This window comes from Ursus maritimus, unplaced genomic scaffold (assembly GCF_017311325.1).
Source record: "Ursus maritimus isolate PB19 unplaced genomic scaffold, ASM1731132v1 scaffold_16, whole genome shotgun sequence".
NCBI lineage: Eukaryota > Metazoa > Chordata > Mammalia > Carnivora > Ursidae > Ursus > Ursus maritimus.
The window spans coordinates 52,519,418-52,537,177 of record NW_024424008.1 but is presented as its reverse complement, the minus strand read 5'-3'; the positions used below and the strand labels follow the sequence as shown (position 1 = coordinate 52,537,177).

Here is a 17,760-nt window from a genome sequence, read left to right as displayed (position 1 = left end):
AAATCCAAATTCTTGGACCTCACCCCAGAACTATTTTTTTCAGCTTTATTGAGGCGTGATTGACAAAATTATACACCATTAAGGTATACGGTGTATTTTGATATACATTGTGAGATGGTTACCATAATCAAGCTGAGTAACATGTCCATCACCTCCCGTAGTTAGCATGTTTGTGTTGTTATAATTTTTTTTATTCTTAAGTAATCTCTACATCCAACGTGGAGCTCAAACTTACAACCCTGAGATCAAGAGTCGCATGCCCTACCGACTGAGCCAGTCAGATGCCCCTGTGTGTTGTAAGAACACTTAAAATCTGCTTTTTCAGCCAATTTCAAACCTACAATACATTAACTATAGTTACCATGCTGTACATTAGGTCCCAGGGCTTAGTCATCTTATAACTGAAAGTTTATACCCCTTAACCAACATCTCCCCATTTTCCCTCCCCTAAACCCCTGACAACCACCATTGTATGAGTGCAGAACCCAGATCTCATGACCCTGAGATCACCACGTGAGCCAAGACTTAACTGACAGTGCCACTCAGGATCCCCAACCATTCTGTTTCTAGGAGTTTGACTTGTTGAGATTTTACATTTTTGTGAAATCATGCAGTATTTGTCTTTCTGTATCTGGCTTATCTATAAGTGTATCTGGCTTGTTTTCACCTAGCATAACGTCCTCCAGGCTCATCCCTGTTATTGCAAATGGCAAGATTTTTTTTTTTTGAGGCTGAATATTTCATTTTATATATAAACCACATTTTCTTTATTCATCCATCAATGGATACTTAGGTTGTCTCCATATCATGGCTATTGTGAATTAATGATGCTTTGAATATGGGCATCTAGATAGCTCTTCAAGCGCCCCAAAACTATTGACTCAAAAGCTCTGGAGATGAAGTTCAGCTATCTCAGTTGTAATAAGCTCTCCAGATAATTCTGATGTATACTCAAGTCTGAGCAGTACTGACCTAGGAAAATGTTGATGAAGGCCTGAATTACCACAGGCAGTAAAGATGGAAAGGTTGACTTGCAGTAGGAAATCATTTAGAAGATAAAAACCAAAGACATGTTTAATTAATTGCATATGCCTCTCTTTAGATCCCTGCTATTAGCAGAACAGTTTTCCAGAATCCTGACCCATTTACTTTCTCAGAATATCTTAAATATATTAAGGCAAAGAAAAAAAAAAAAGCATTTGCAGAGAGTTAAGAGTGGCTCAATCTCTCTAAGCCAGAGATTTTTCCTTTACTATCTGGGCAGATATCAGGCTAATTTATTTTCCATTTTTTCTGAAGGTCAAACATGGGGGTTGAAATGATGAACTTTACCTCCATCGAGATCCTACCATGTAACAGTTAAGTCTATTATGCTGTTGCTTGCTGTGTTCACAATTTATCTAAGAGACGTTCTTACTTTGAGAAAATTGATATTAACCATTTTCATCTTTCACTTCTTGGGACAAGGAGTACGAATCATCTTGGGTTTTACAGGAAAGATTTTATTGTTAGAAATTATTTTCATATCAATTTTAACCAATTTCCACCTTGAGTCAGATCTAAAAGTCTAAGCAACCCTTAATTTCAGCTGCCTACTCTCAAAAGGTACAGGTTATTTTTATTTAAACTTAAGATTTCTTCCTGAAAATCCAATAATTGGGTAATGTGAAAATGTCTCAGATAAGCTACTGAGTTAGAACATTTCTTTGGTGGTTTCTCATATCTGTCTCAGCCAAACCATCTTGATTAAAGTTCTATGAACTAACAATTTCTGTGGATATGTTCAGTTTTATTGCAGGAAATTCAGTGGTCAATATAAAGCCATCTCACTCATAAAAGCGATGTTTCTGCTATACTGGAATTAAAGTGAATTTCAGAAAAAGCAAATGACTTTCACTATAACAATCAATGGTGTATGCATTTACCAGTTGCCCCTTTTTCATGTATTCAGCAAATGTTTACTGAGGACCTACTGTATGCAAAGAACTTTGTAAAACCCTGTGGAGAACATATAAATAAATCATGAGCCCACTGAAAGCTCACAGTCTATGGAAAAGACAGATCCCTTCTCTCTGCCATGGCAACCATCATCCATGCCCAATTTTTACACCTAAGATAGGTCTTAGACTCAAGACAACTTGAGTCCTCTTAACACTTCTATGGTTTACCTATTTCCCTGACCATAATTTCTAGTAAAATCAGGCAGTTGCTTAGAAGAGAATGTCAGATTATTATTTTTTGAGCCATTTATAAACCTGATATAACAACATGCATGAATTTAAGTTCCTAAACTTATACCACAAGCCTAAACAAGGCAGGTAGATGACAAAAAAAGATATGTTGCTTAAGTGGAAAATATATATAAATGACCTGATTCTTGAGAGAGGGAAGATGGTGGATTAGGAGGATCCTGAGCTCATCTCGTCCCATGGACACAAGGAGGCAACAACTATAAGTACTGCAACTAACTCCAAAAACGATCTGAAGGCTGGCAGAAGAGATCTTCCACAGCTAGCTGTAGAGAGAAGGCCACATCCAAAAGGGTAGGAGGCGTGCAGATGCAGTCGGAAACCAAACCCCTGGCATAACTGACCACAAATGGGAAGGACATCACAAGCACAGAGGAACGAAAGAATCAAAATCCACACTGGGTATCCCTGGTCTTGGAGACCTGCACTGGGAAGACCAGTCCCTGTAGCATCTGGCTTTGAAAATCAGCAGTATTTAACTCCAGGAGAGCCAGAGGGCAATAGGAACTGGAGTCCCATCCCTTAAAGAGCTAGCGCCTAGATAACTCAGCCTGACACATGGTACTGGAGCAGCAGTTTGAAAAGTGGGGTATATGTGAAGGAGATTTATTACTAATTTTAGGATGTGTGCTGGGGTGGGGCAGGGATCTGCATATTTCTACAGGAATGGAAGTGCTGGTAGGTGCCATTTTTCTTACCCTCCCCCAGCCTAAATAGCCAAATGCTTGCTGGAGCCAGTTCTAATACTTTCTATCCTTTGCTAGCACCACATGCCCCACCCCAGCATTCTCCTGCAGACCTGTCTCACCCAATCCACTTGCCCCAGCAGGCACCCCTCCAAATCACCTTGTTACACCCAGTGGGCAGCCCCTCCTGCACTGAAGTGGGGGTGGGGGGAGCTAAGCCCACACCCTAGCATCCCAGAGTTCCTGCAGCTGGGCCTCTCAGCTGGCTATGCACAGAATGAACCCTGTTCTTTGATGCTCCCACAGCTGTCACAGTGGCTAATAGCAGACAGGTGGGCTGAGGGCTGGTGCCACCTACCAGTGGGTCTGTAGCTGAGTCTTTTAGCAGCACAAGGAGCAAACCTGGCCCATCAGTGCTCCCACAATAAGCAAAGGGGGTCATTACTGCAAGTTGGGCCGAGGGCCAGATTAACCCGCCAGCATGCCTACTGCAATTATGGCTCAGCCATAGGAGGATGACACATGTACCTACACAGGGGAAACCCATGGAGGGCCTGGCCCTGGTGATCAAAGGAGATTATGCTACAGTGTACGATAGAAATCCTATATAAGGCCACTACTTCTAAGACCAGGAGACAGAGCTGATCTACTTAATACATAGAAACAAACACAGAAAGATAAACAAAATGAAGAAATAGGATTATGTTTCAAATGAAGAATAGGAAAGGAAACTACAGAAAAAGAGAGAAATGAAACAAAGATAAGCAATATGCCTGATAAAGAGTTCAAAGTAATGGTCATAAATACACACACTCGACTTGAAAGAAGAGTTGATAAATCAGTAAGGACTTCAACAAAGAGATAGAAAATATAAAAAATAGCCAGTCAGAGCTAAAGAATACATAACTGAAATAAAATATACAGCAGAGGGAATCAACAGCAAATTAGAGGATGCAGAAGAATGGATCACTGATTTGGAAGACAGCATAGTAGAAAGCAACCATGCTGAGCAGCTAAATAAATTAATACATACTTTGAGAGACTGTGTGACATCATCAAGTATAACATTCACATTATAGGGATCCCAAGAGGAGAAAGAGAGAGAGAGAGAGAGAAAACTTAAAGACATAATAGCTTAAAACTTCCCTAATCTGGGGGAAGGTAACAGACATCCAGATTCAAAACAGAGGAGCCCCAAACAAGAGGAACCCAAGGAGGTCCATACCAAGATACATAACAATTTAAAAAGCAAAAATCAAAGATAAGGACAGAATTTTAAAAGCAGCAAGAGAAAAGAAGCTACTAATGTATAAGAGAAATCCCATAAGGCTATGAGCTGATTTTTCAACAGAAACTCTGCAGGCCAGAAGAGAATGGCATGACATATTCCAAGTGCTGAAAGGAAGAAACGTACAACAAAGAATACTCTGCCCTTCAAGATTATCATTCAGGATTATAAGGAAAGATAAAGCATTCTCCAGACAAACAAAGGAGTTCATCATTACTAAACTGGCCTTTCAAGCAATGTTAAAGGGAATTTTTTAAATGGAAAGAAAAGGCTGTAACTAGAAGAAAATAATGAAAGGAAAAAAAATTCGCTGGTACAAGCTAACACAGTAAATGAAGAATAATTGTTTATAAAGCTAGTGTGGAGATTAAAACATAAAAGCAGTGGGGCGCCTAGGTGGCGCAGTCGTTAAGCGTCTGCCTCCGGCTCAGGGCGTGATCCCGGCGTTCCGGGATCGAACCCCACATCAGGCTCCTCCACTAGGAGCCTGCTTCTTCCTCTCCCACCCCCCTGCTTGCGTTCCCTCTCTCGCTGGCTGTCTCTCTCTATCAAATAAATAAATAAAATCTAAAACAAAAAAACAAAAAAACCCATAAAAGTAGTAAAATCAATTATATCTACAAAAGCTAATCAAGGAATAAAAAAAGTAAAAAAAGTGTAAAATGACATCATACACATAAAACATGGAGGGCACAGTAAAAAGGTAGTGCTTTTAGAATGTGCTCAAATTTAAGTGACTATCAACTTACTATAGATTGCTATACACATAGGGTATTATATATGAACCCCATGGTAATCATAAATAAAAAGCTTACTGATATACAAAAAAAATGAGAAAGTAATCCAAGCAGAACACTAAAGAAAGCCATCAAAACCTAAGAGAGCAAGAGAAGAAAGCAACAGAACTACAAAAACAACAACAATACAGTAACATGTTAATATATAAATACACCTATCAATAGTTACCTAAGTGTAAATCGTCTAAACGCTCCAACTGAAAGATACAATGTGACAGTGATTAAAAAAACAACAATAAATAAGACCCATCAATGTGCTGCTTACGTGAAACTCCTACTTTAAATAGAGACTTAAAAAAACAATAGATAAGATCAATGAAATTAGAGTGTATTCTTTGAAAAAATAAGATTGATAAATCTTTAGCCAGATTCATCAAGAACAAGAGAGGACTCAAATAAAATAAAAAATGAAAAAGGGAAAAATAACAACCAATACCACAGATATAGAAAGGTTTATGAGAATACTATTAACAATTGTATGTGAACAAATTGGACAACCTAGAAAAAGTGGATGAATTTCTGGAAATGTAATATTTCAAAACTCAATTAGAGAGAAATAGAAAATTCAGATAGACCAATTACTAGTAACAAAATTTAATAGGCAATCAAAAAACTCTCAATCAACAAAAGTCCAGGACCAAATGGTTTCACAGGTGAATTCTACCAAACATTTAAAGAAGAGTTAATACCTAGTCTTTGCAAACTATTCTAAAAAATAGAAGAGGAAGGAAAACTTCCAAACTCCTTCTACACGTCCAGCATTACTGTAATACCAAAATCAGATAAAGACATTACGAAAAAACAAAACTAGAGGCTAATATATCTGATGAACATAGATGCAAAAATTCTCAATATCAGCAAACCAAACTCAACAATACATTTTAAAAACTTCTCTTTTGTGTGTAGTTCTCCAGTTTCCCAACACCATTTATTGAAGCGATGGTCTTTTCCGCTTTGTATATTCTTGCCTCTGCTGCCATAGATTCATTGACCACACAGTATGGGTTCATTTCTGTGTCTCTATCCTGTTACAGAGATCTACATATCTGTTTTTGTGCCAATAGCCTACTGTTTTGATTACTACAACTTTCTAGTGTATCTTGAAATCTGGGATCGTGATACCTGCAGTTTTGGTCTTCTTTCTCCAGATTGCTTTGGCTATTCAGGGTCTCTTGTACTTCATACAAAATGTTAGGATTATTTGTCCTAGTTCTGTGAAAAATGCTATTGGAACTCTGATAGGGATTGCATTAAATCTGTAAATTGTTTGGGTTAATATGGATCTTTAATTCTAGTCATGAACATGGAATACTTTTTCACCTGTTGGTGTCATCTTCAATTCGTTAGTCAATGTTTTATAGGTTTCAGAGTACAGGCCTTTTACCTTCTTGGTTAAGTTTATTTCCAGGTATTTTGTTTTTTGGTACAATTTTTCTAGATAGGTCTCTTCAGACAAGAAAAACAGAAGAAAAAATAAACTATTGAGAGTACACTAAAATAAAAACCTTTTGCACAGGAAAGAAAACCAACAAAAAGAACAGGCAACCTACTTAACGGGAAAAGACATTTGAAAGTGATATATCTTATAAGGGGTTAATACTTGGATGTTCTTGGGGCACCTGGGTGGCTCAGTTGTTAGGCGTCTGCCTTCGGCTCAGGTCATGATCCTGGGGTCCTGAGATCGAGCCCCGCATCAGGCTCCCTGCTCAGTGGGAAGCCTGCTTCCCCCTCTCCCACTCCCCCTGCTTGTGTTCCCTCTCTCGCTGTGTCTGTCAAATAAACAAAATCTTAAAAAAAAAAATACTTGGATGTTCTTCAAAAAATTAAAAATAAAATCATCATATGATCCAGTAGTTCCACTACTGGGTATTTATCCCCCCCAAAATAAAAACACTAATTTGAAAAGATATACTCACCCCTATGTTTATTGCATTATTTACTATAGCCAAATTATGGAGACAACCCAAGTGTCCATTGATAGATGAATGGATAAAGATGATATAGAAAAACAATAAGATATTACCCAGGCATAAAAAAAGAATAAGATCTTGCTATTTGCAACAACACGGATGGACCTAGAGCATTATGCCATGTGAAATAAGTCAGAGAGAGACAAATACCATATGATCTCTCTTATATGTGTAATCCAAGAAACAAAACAAGTGAACAAAGAAACTAACAAAAGCAGAAACACACCCATAAGTACAGAGAACAAACTGATGGTTGTTGGAGGAGAGAAGGTGAGAGGATGGTCAGAAAGGGTGAGGGGAGTGAGAGGTACAAGGTTCCAGTTAAGGAATAAATAAATCATTAGCATGAAAGGTACAGCATAGGAAATAGAGTCAACGGTATTTTAGAAATGCTGCATGGTGACAGATGGTGGCTATACTTGTGGGGAACACAGCTGAACATATGGTTGTCCAATCACTATGTTATGCATGTGAAACTAATGTAACATTGTGTTGACTGTACTTAAGTAACAAAATAATAAAAGGATTTTTTGCTATGATCAAATGGGATTTATTCTGGGGATGCAGGAATTGCTTAATATTTGCAAATCAATGTTATGCAGCACATTAGGATGAGGAAGGATAAAAACCATATAATTATCTTAATAGATGCAGAAAAAAGCACTTGATGAAATTCAACATACGTTCATGATAAAAACTCTCAAGGTAGGTTTAGAGGGTACCTACCTCAACATAAAAAGGCCGTACAGGACAAACCCACAGCTCACATCATACTCAATGGTAAAAAGCTGAGCTTTTCCTCTAAGATCAGGAATAAGACAAAGATGTCCACTCTCACCACCTTTATTTAACAGAGTACTAGAAGTCCTAGTCCCAGTCAGCAGACAAAAAGAAATAAAAGACATCCAATTGATAACAAAGCAGAACCATCACTATTTGCAGATGACATGGTACTGTATATAGAAAACCCTAAAGACTCCACCAAGAAACTATAAGAAATAATAAATGAATATAATAAAGTTGCAGGATATAAAATTTACAGAAATTGTTTGCATTTCTATATACTAATAATGAAGTATCAGAAAGAGAATTGACATTTTTACCAAATTTTACCAAAAATAACAAAATTCCTAGGTATAAACTTAACCAAGGAAATGAAAGAAGTATACTCTGAAAAGTAACAAAAGACACTCATAAAAGAAACTGAAGATTTCATAAACAAATGAAAAGATATTCCATGCTCAACGATTGGAAGAATATTGTTAAAATGCCCATATTATCCCAGTCTACAGATTCAATGCAATTCTTATCAAAATAGTTGTTTTTTTTTTTACAGAACAAGAATAATCCTAAAATTTGCATGCAGCACAAAAGACCCTGAACAGCCAAAGCAATCTTGAGAAATAAGACCAAAGCTGCAGGTATCACTATCATAGATTTAAAGATACACTCCAAAGCTATAGTAATCAGAACAGTATGCTACTACTGGCACAGATGAATAGAACAGGATTGAGAGCCCAGAAATAGACCCACACTTATATAATTAATCCATGACAAAGGAGGTAAAAATATATAATGGGAAAAAGGTAGCGTTTTCAGTAACTGATTCCGGGAAAACTGACAGCTACATGAAAAAGAATAAAAGTGGACCACTTTCTCACATCATCCAGAAAAATAAACTCAAATTGGATTAGAGACCTAAATTTGAGACCTGAAACCATAAAACTCCTAGAAGAAAACAGGCAGTAATCTCTTTGACATCAGCCTTAACATTTTTTTTTCTTAAGATGTTCCCTCAGGCAAGAGAAACAAAAGCAAAAATGAAGTATTGGGACTACACCGAAGTAAAAAGCTTCTGCACACTGAGAGAAACTATCAACAAGATTAAAAGGCAACCCACGGAGTGGGAGAAGATATTTGCAAATGATATATTTGATAAGGGGTTAATATCTAGAATATAAGAATAACATTTACAACTCAACACCAGAAAAACAAACAATCCCATTAAAAACGAGCAGAGGACCTGAACATTTTTCCGAAGAAGACATAAAGATGGCCATCAGACACATGAAAAGGTGATCAATATCACTCATCGTCAAGGAAACGCAAATCAAAACCACAGTGAGAGGTCACCTTATACCTGTGAGAATGACTAGAATCAAAAAGATAAGAAATAACAAGTGTTGGTGAGGATGTGGAGGAAAGAACACTCGTGCACCATTTGTGGGAATGTAAATTGGTGCAGTCACTGTGGAAAAAAGAATGGAGGTTCCTCAAAAAATTGCTGTGATGAGCACTGGGTGTTCTACATATGAATCACTAAATTCTACTCCTAAAACCAATATTACACTATATGCTAACTAAGTTTAAATAAAAACTTAAAAACATAGAAATACCACGTAATTCAGTGATTTCACTACCGGGTATTTATGCAGAGAAAATGAAAACACTAGTTCGAAAAGAAATATGCACCCCTCTGTTTACTGCAGCATTATTTACAATAGCCAAGATATGGAAGTAAGCTAAGCATTCATCAATAGATGGACAAAAAGATGTGGTATATATAAATACAATGAAGTATTACTCAGCCATAAGGAGATTTAGATCTTACCCTCCAGTTCTACCCATATTGTTGCAAATGGTATTATGTTAAATGAGATAAGACAAAAAAAGACAAATATCATATGATTTGTTTTCTTTAGATTCTACACAAAAGAGAAAACAAAAACAGAAAGCCAGAAATAGACTCTTAAGTAGAGAACAAAGTGTTGGTTGCCAGAAGGGTATAGGGCTAGGAAGATGGATGAAGTAGGGGAAGGGGATTGAGATGTACAAACCTGCCATTATAAAATAAAGAAGTCATGGAGATGAAAGGTACATCATCGGGAACACAGTGAATAATACTGTAATAATGTACGGTGACAGATGGTGACTGCAGTTCTTGCAGTGAGCACTAAGTAATGCGTAGAATTGTGGAATCACTGTGTTGTATACGTGAAACTAATACAACATTTTAGATCAACTATACTTCAATAATACATTTTTAAAAATGGTCTAAGTCTTACCTGGGTGAAAGTTTGATATGAATCAATGAATAAGCTTAGGCTAATTTCATAGTAGAGTATTCACAATAAAGAGGTCGTCCCTTTTTTGGCACCAATCAGACCACACTGATAATGTTATGTTCAGCCTGGGCACAACAATGAAAATGTTTAACCTGAGAACCTGATTCTGGTGCACCCAAAATAAACAGTGTGGGACATCATTTCAGAAACATGTTCAAGATTTCTTCATGGATAAGTAGAGTTTGAGGAGAAGATCTGCATTTTAACAAGGTCAGTGTTGTTGGTACGCTATTTAGCTGGGCTACTGAATCCTGCTTTTCCATGCCCATACATTTCCTCCTGATTTGGCTAGCTGTCGAGTAGCTTTGGGGACAAGGCAAGGACTGAGGAAGACATTGCAAATGCACAAGAAAAATGATCCCCGCTCTAGGGTAAACTATTCATTTGTGAGATTATTCAAAAGTGAGAGCTTTTAATTCATCCCCTTTAACATGATCTTGTTAAATATTTATGGAAGAGAGGAGGGTATAACTCAAGAAGGATGGAGGGAAAAGGGGAAAAGAAGGGAATAAATGAAGAATTTGCTTCAGAAATAATTTGGTAATAATGATTTACTGTGGGTATTTTTATTGACAGAGAGTGAGAATATAGAAAAGAAATGTCAGATTGGAATGAAGACTCCTTTCCGCAATGGTTATACTGTGAAAAGAAGGTGGATTACAGCATTTTGTAAATAGATCAAATTAAACGGAACGCAAAACATAAAGGACTGCTTGAAGAGAAAACTTATTTACCTCATGGGAGAGTCCACACTCCAACAGCGGATTTACTAATTACAAAAAGTGATGAAAAGCATGTATGTTATTTTTATTTTGAAATTACAATTGGCTTCTGAGATTGCTTTTATAATAATTACACTTCTTTTCTGATGTTTTATTTTTTTTTAATTTGCCAAACATTTGGATTTGGGCTTTTAATAAGTTAAAATTTTTTTGTTCACAAATATTAACATTTTTCTTCCTATATCCAATAAGAAGTTTAAAAATTGTGTCAAGATTATATTTTTTTAGCTCTTATTTATTTGAGAAAGAGAGAGAGAGAGAGAGAAAGAGAGCATGAGCAGGGGGTAGGAGGCAGAGGGAGAGGGAGAAGAAGATTCCCTGCTGAGCAGAGAGCCTGACATGGGGCTCGATCCCAGGACCCAGAGATCATGACCTGAGCTGAAGTCACACACTTAACTGAGTCATCCAGGCACCCCCAAAAATTGTGCAAGATTTTAATGTATCTGATATAGTCCTCTTCTTCCCATAGACAGTAATACAGTTATAGTTAGAAATTCTCTTGGTTAGAGAGAGGAGTTAAGATGGTGGAGGAGTAGGGCACCCCTTTTTCAGCCAGTCCCCTGAGTCGAGCTGGATAGGTACCAGACCAGCCTGAACATCCACGGAACCAGCCTGAGACACGGGAAGATACATCTGGATCTCTACAAATGAACATCTCCAGCGCTGAGTATTGAGGTACGAAGTGGGGAGCCATGAAACTGTGCACAGATATTGGAAGATAAATGGAAGGGGGAGGGAGCCACCGCGTTCCGGCGCCGGGAAGCAGTAGCCACCTGCACGGGGGAGCAGCGGACTCGTGATGGCACCCACGAGAGAGCAGACTGAGACTGTGACGGGGCGGGGGGGGGGACACCAGACTGAAACGGAGCTCCGGTGCACTCACTGGAACCAGACTGAGACCGGGAGCTCCAGAGCGCGCAGGGCGGCTGGCAGCTGGTGGCGTTAGAAACACAAAGGGCAGAGACGCAACGGCCCTGGAAGTGAGGGCTGGGACGCCGGGTGTGGGGCGCACATCCCGGGACGCTGCAGGGTTGAGCAGCACCAACAGTAACAGAGTTAAAGTGGCCAGAACATCAGTGGAGAATTGTCCGTGATCATGGTGGCGTTAGAAACACAAAGGGCAGAGACGCAACGGCCCTGGAAGTGAGGGCTGGGACGCCGGGTGTGGGGCGCACATCCCGGGACGCTGCAGGGTTGAGCAGCACCAACAGTAACAGAGTTAAAGTGGCCAGAACATCAGTGGAGAATGGTCCGTGATCACTCTGTTCTGTGACAGAGGCTGAGATTCGGCCACTGCTGCTCTGACTCTCAGAACAGGCACAGCAAACCGCCAGAGAACGAAAGCCTGGAAATACCGGCTCAGAGAGTGACCACCCCCATCCCCCCTCGCAGGGGACACGGAGACTCTGCCCAAACAGGGTTGCCTGAGTATCGGCGCGGCCGGCCCCTCCCGCAGAAGGCAGGCTGAAAAAAAAATCAAGAAGCCCACATCCCAAGTTCCCTATAAAACAAAGGCGCACGGCCTGGGTCCCAGTCAACCCAGAACACAGAAGGCAGGCTGAAAAATCAAGAAGCCCACAACCCGGGCGCCTGGGTGGCGCAGTCATTGAGCGCCTGCCTTCGGCTTAGGGCGTGATCCCGGCGTTCCGGAAAGGAGTCCCTCATCGGGCTCCTCCGCTGGGAGCCTGCTTCTTCCTCTCCCACTCCCCTGCTTCTGTTCCCTCTCTCGCTGGTTGGCTGCCACATAAATAAATAAATAAAATCTTTAAAGAAGAAGCCCACATCCCTAAGATCCCTATAAAACAAGGGGCACGGCCTGGGACCCAGTCAATAATTTGGGCTCTGGAAACCCCGCAACCTCTCTTCATCAGAATGACAAGAAGGAGAAGCCCCCCCCAGCAAAGAAAAGACAGTGATTCTGTGGCCTCTGCCACAGAAATAATGGATATGGATGTAACCAAATTATCAGAAATGGAATTCAGAGTAACGATGGTCAAAATGATGAGTAGAATTGAAAAAACTATTAACGAAAAGGTTACTGAGAATATAGAATCCCTAAGGACAGAAATGAGAGCGAATCTGACAGAAATTAAAAATTCTATGAGCCAAATGCAGGCAAAACTAGAGGCTCTGACGGCCAGGGTCGCAGAAGCAGAGGAACGGGTTAGTGAATTGGAGGATGGGTTAATAGAGGAAAAAATGAAAATAGAAGATGGTCTTAAAAAAATCCACGCCCACGAATGTAGGTTACGGGAGATTACTGACTCAATGAAACGATCCAATGTTAGAATCATCGGCATCCCCGAGGGGGTGGAGAAAAACAGAGGTCTAGAAGAGATATTTGAACAAATTGTAGCTGAAAACTTCCCTAATCTAGCAAGGGAAACAAACATTCGTGTCCAAGAGGCAGAGAGGACCCCTCCCAAGCTCAACCACGACAAACCTACGCCACGTCACGTCATAGTGCAATTCGCAAATATTAGATGCAAGGATACAGTATTGAAAGCGGCCAGGGCAAAGAAATTTCTCACGTACCAAGGCAAAAGCATCAGAATTACGTCAGACCTGTCTACACAGACCTGGAATGAGAGAAAGGGTTGGGGGAGCATATTTAAAGCTCTTTCAGAGAAAAACATGCAGCCAAGGATCCTTTATCCAGCAAGGCTGTCATTCAGAATTGATGGAGAAATAAAGACATTTCAGAATCGCCAGTCACTAACCAATTTTGTAACCACGAAACCAGCCCTACAGGAGATATTACGGGGGGTTCTATAAAAGTAAAAAGGCCCCAAGAGTGATACAGAACAGAAAGTCACAGCCAATACAAACAAAGACTTTACTGGCAACATGGCAACATTAAAATCATATCTCTCAGTAATCAGTCTTAATGTAAATGGTTTGAACCATCCCATAAAACGCCACAGGGTTGCAGATTGGATAAAAAGAAATGACCCATCCATTTGCTGTCTACAAGAGACTCATTTCGAACCCAAAGATGCATTCAGACTGAGAGTAAGGGGATGGAGTACCATCTTTCACACCAATGGACCTCAAAAGAAAGCTGGGGTAGCAATTCTCATATCAGATAAATTGGATTTTAAACTACAGACTATAGTTAGAGATGCAGAAGGGCACTATATTATTCTTAAAGGAAGTATTCAACAAGTGGATATGACAATTATAAATATATATGCCCCCAACAGGGGAGCAGCAAGATACACAAGCCAACTCTTAACCAGAATAAAGAGACATATAAATAAAAATACATTAATAGTAGGGGACCTCAACACTCCACTCTCAGAAATAGACAGAACACCCTGGCAAAAACTAAGCAAAGAATCAAAGGCTTTGAATGCCATACTCGACGAGTTGGACCTCATAGATATATATAGAACACTACACCCCAGAACCAAAGAATACTCATTCTATTCTAATGCCCATGGAACATTCTCAAGAATAGACCATGTTCTGGGACACAAAACAGGTCTCAACCGATACCAAAAGATTGAAATTATCCCCTGCATATTCTCAGACCACAACGCTCTGAAATTGGAACTCAACCACAAGGAAAAATTTGGAAGAAACTCAAACACTTGGAGACTAAGAACCATCCTGCTCAGGAATGACTCGATAAACCAGGAAATCAAAAATCAATTTAAACAATTTATGGAGACCAACGAGAATGAAAACACAACAGTCCAAAACCTATGGGATACTGCAAAGGCAGTCCTAAGGGGGAAATACATAGCCATCCAAGCCTCACTCAAAAGAATAGAAAAATCTAAAATGCAGTTTTTATATTCTCACCTCAAGAAGCTGGAACAGCAACAGAGGGACAGGCCTAATCCACACACGAGGAACCAGTTGACCAAAATTAGAGCTGAAATCAATCAAGCAGAAACCAGAAGTACAGTAGAGCAGATCAACAGAACTAGAAGCTGGTTCTTTGAGAGAATCAATAAAATTGACAGACCACTGGCAAGACTTACCCAAAAGAATAGAGAAAGGACCCAAATTAATAAAATTATGAATGAAAAAGGAGAGGTCATAACCAACACCAATGAAATTGGAAGGATTATTAGAAACTTTTATCAACAGCTATGCCAATAAATTAAGCAATCTGGAAGAGATGGAATCCTTCCTGGAAACCTATAAACTACCAAGACTGAAACAGGAAGAAATTGATTTTTTAAATTGGCCAATTAATTATGAAGAGATTAGGTCAGTGATAAACAACCTTCCAAATAACAAAACTCCAGGCCCGGACAGTTTTCCTGGGGAATTCTACCAAACATTCAAAGAAGAAATAATACGTATTCTCCTAAAGCTATTTCAAAAAATAGAAACAGAAGGAAAGCTACCAAACTCATTCTATGAGGCCAATATTACCTTGATCCCCAAACCAGGCAAAGACCCCATCAAAAAGGAGAATTACAGACCGATTTCCCTAATGAATATGGATGCCAAAATCCTCAACAAGATCTTGGCTATTAGAATCCAACAGTACATTAAAAGGATTATCCATCATGACCAAGTGGGATTCATCCCTGGGATGCAAGCGTGGTTCAACATTCGCAAATCGATCGATGTCTTAGATTTTATCCAGAAAGAAAAATTCAAAAATCATATGATTCTCTCAATAGATGGAAAAAAAGCATTTGACAAAATATAGCATCCTTTCCTGATCAAAACCCTTCAGAGTGTAGGGATAGAGGGTACATTCCTCAATCTCATAAAAACCATCTATGAAAAGCCTACAGCAAATATCATTCTCAATGGGGAAAAGCTGGAAGCCTTTCCCTTAAGATCAGGAACACGACAAGGATGCCCACTCTCGCCACTATTATTCAACATAGTACTAGAAGTCCTTGCAACAGCAATCAGACAACAAAAAGGGATAAAAGGTATCCAAATTGGCAAAGAAGTCAAAATGTCTCTCTTCGCAGATGACATGATACTCTATATGGAAAACCCAAAAGAAGCCACTCCCAAACTATTAGAAGTTATAGAGCAATTCAGTAACGTGGCGGGATACAAAATCAATGCTCAGAAATCAGTTGCATTTCTATACACGAATAACGAGACCGAAGAAAGAGAAATTAGGGAATCCATCCCATTTACAATAGCACCAAAAACCATACGTTACCTTGGAATTAACTTAACCAGAGACGTAAAGGACCTATATTCTAGAAACTATAAATCACTCTTGAAAGACATTGAGGAAGACATAAAAAGATGGAAAGATATTCCATGCTCATGGATCAGAAGAATAAACATAGTTAAAATGTCCATGCTACCCAGAGCAATCTACACTTTCAATGCTATCCCGATCAAAATACCGATGACATTTTTCAAAGAACTGGAATAAATAGTCCTTAAATTTGTATGGTTCCAATCTCCAAGGAACTGTTGAAAAGGAAAAACAAAGCTGGGGGCATCACAATGCCAGATTTCGAGCTGTACTACAAAGCTGTGATCACAAAGACAGCATGGTACTGGCACAAAAACAGACACATAGACCAATGGAACAGAATAGAGAGCCCAGAAATGGACCCTCGGCTCTTTGGGCAACTAATATTTGATAAAGCAGGAAAAAACATCCGGTGGGAAAAAGACAATCTCTTCAATAAATGGTGCTGGGAAAATTGGACAGCTACATGCAAAAGAATGAAACTTGACCACTCTCACACCATACACAAAGATAAACTCCAAATGGATGAAAGACCTCGATGTGAGACAGGAATCCATCAAAATCCTAGAGGAGAACATAGGCAGCAACCTCTACGACATCGGCCAAAGCAACCTTTTTCATGACACATCCCCAAAGGCAAGAGAAACAAAAGATAAAATGAATTTATGGGACTTCATCAAGATTAAAAGTTTCTGCACAGCCAAGGAAACAGTCAGAAAAACTAAGAGGCAGCCCACGGAATGGGAGAAGATATTTGCAAATGACACTACAGATAAAGGACTGGTATCCAAGATCTACAAAGAACTTCTCAAACTCAATACACGAGAAACAAATAAACAAATCAAAAAATGGGCAGAAGATATGAACAGACACTTTTCCAATGAAGACATACAAATGGCTAACAGACACATGAAAAAATGTTCAAAATCATTAGCCATCAAGGAAATTCAAATCAAAACCACACTGAGATACCACCTTACGCCAGTTAGAATGGCAAAAATAGACAAGGCAAGAAACAACAATTGTTGGAGAGGATGTGGAGAAAGGGGATCCCTCCTACATTGTTGGTGGGAATGGAAAGCTGGTACAGCCACTCTGGAAAACAGTGTGGAGGTCCCTTAAAAAGTTAAAAATTGAGCTACCCTATGATCCAGCCATTGCACTACTGGGCTATTTACCCTGGAAAAGATACAAGTGTACAATGAAGAGAAGGCCATATCACCCAATGTTCATACGCAGCATTGTCCCAATAAGCAAATTGTGTTTGAGGACAGTGCCCTTCTCAACATTTAGATGACTGGATTATAGAAATTGTGGTCCATATATACAATGGAATATTACTCAGCTATCAGAAAGAACGAAGTTCTCAACATTTGCTGCAACATGGACGCACTGGAGGAGATAATGCTAAGTGAAAATAAGCCAAGCAGAGAAAGACAATTATCATATGTTGTTTCTCTCATCTATGGAACATAAGAATCAGGGAAGATCCGGGTAGGGGAAGAAAAGGGATAAAGAAAGGGGGGGTAATCAGAAGGGGGAATGAAACATGAGAGACTATGGACTCTGAGAAACAAACTGAGGGCCTCAGAGGGGACGGGGGTGGGGGAATGGGATAGGCTGGTGATGGGTAGTAAGGAGGGCACGTATTGCATGGTACACTGGGTGTTAT

The 17,760-nt window shown here is 39.4% G+C and overlaps 1 pseudogene; it reads left to right on the top strand.

Annotated features, from left to right (window-relative positions):
* Positions 1-17,760, top strand: part of LOC103662520 — a 66,494-nt pseudogene that overhangs the window by 46,974 nt on the left and 1,760 nt on the right.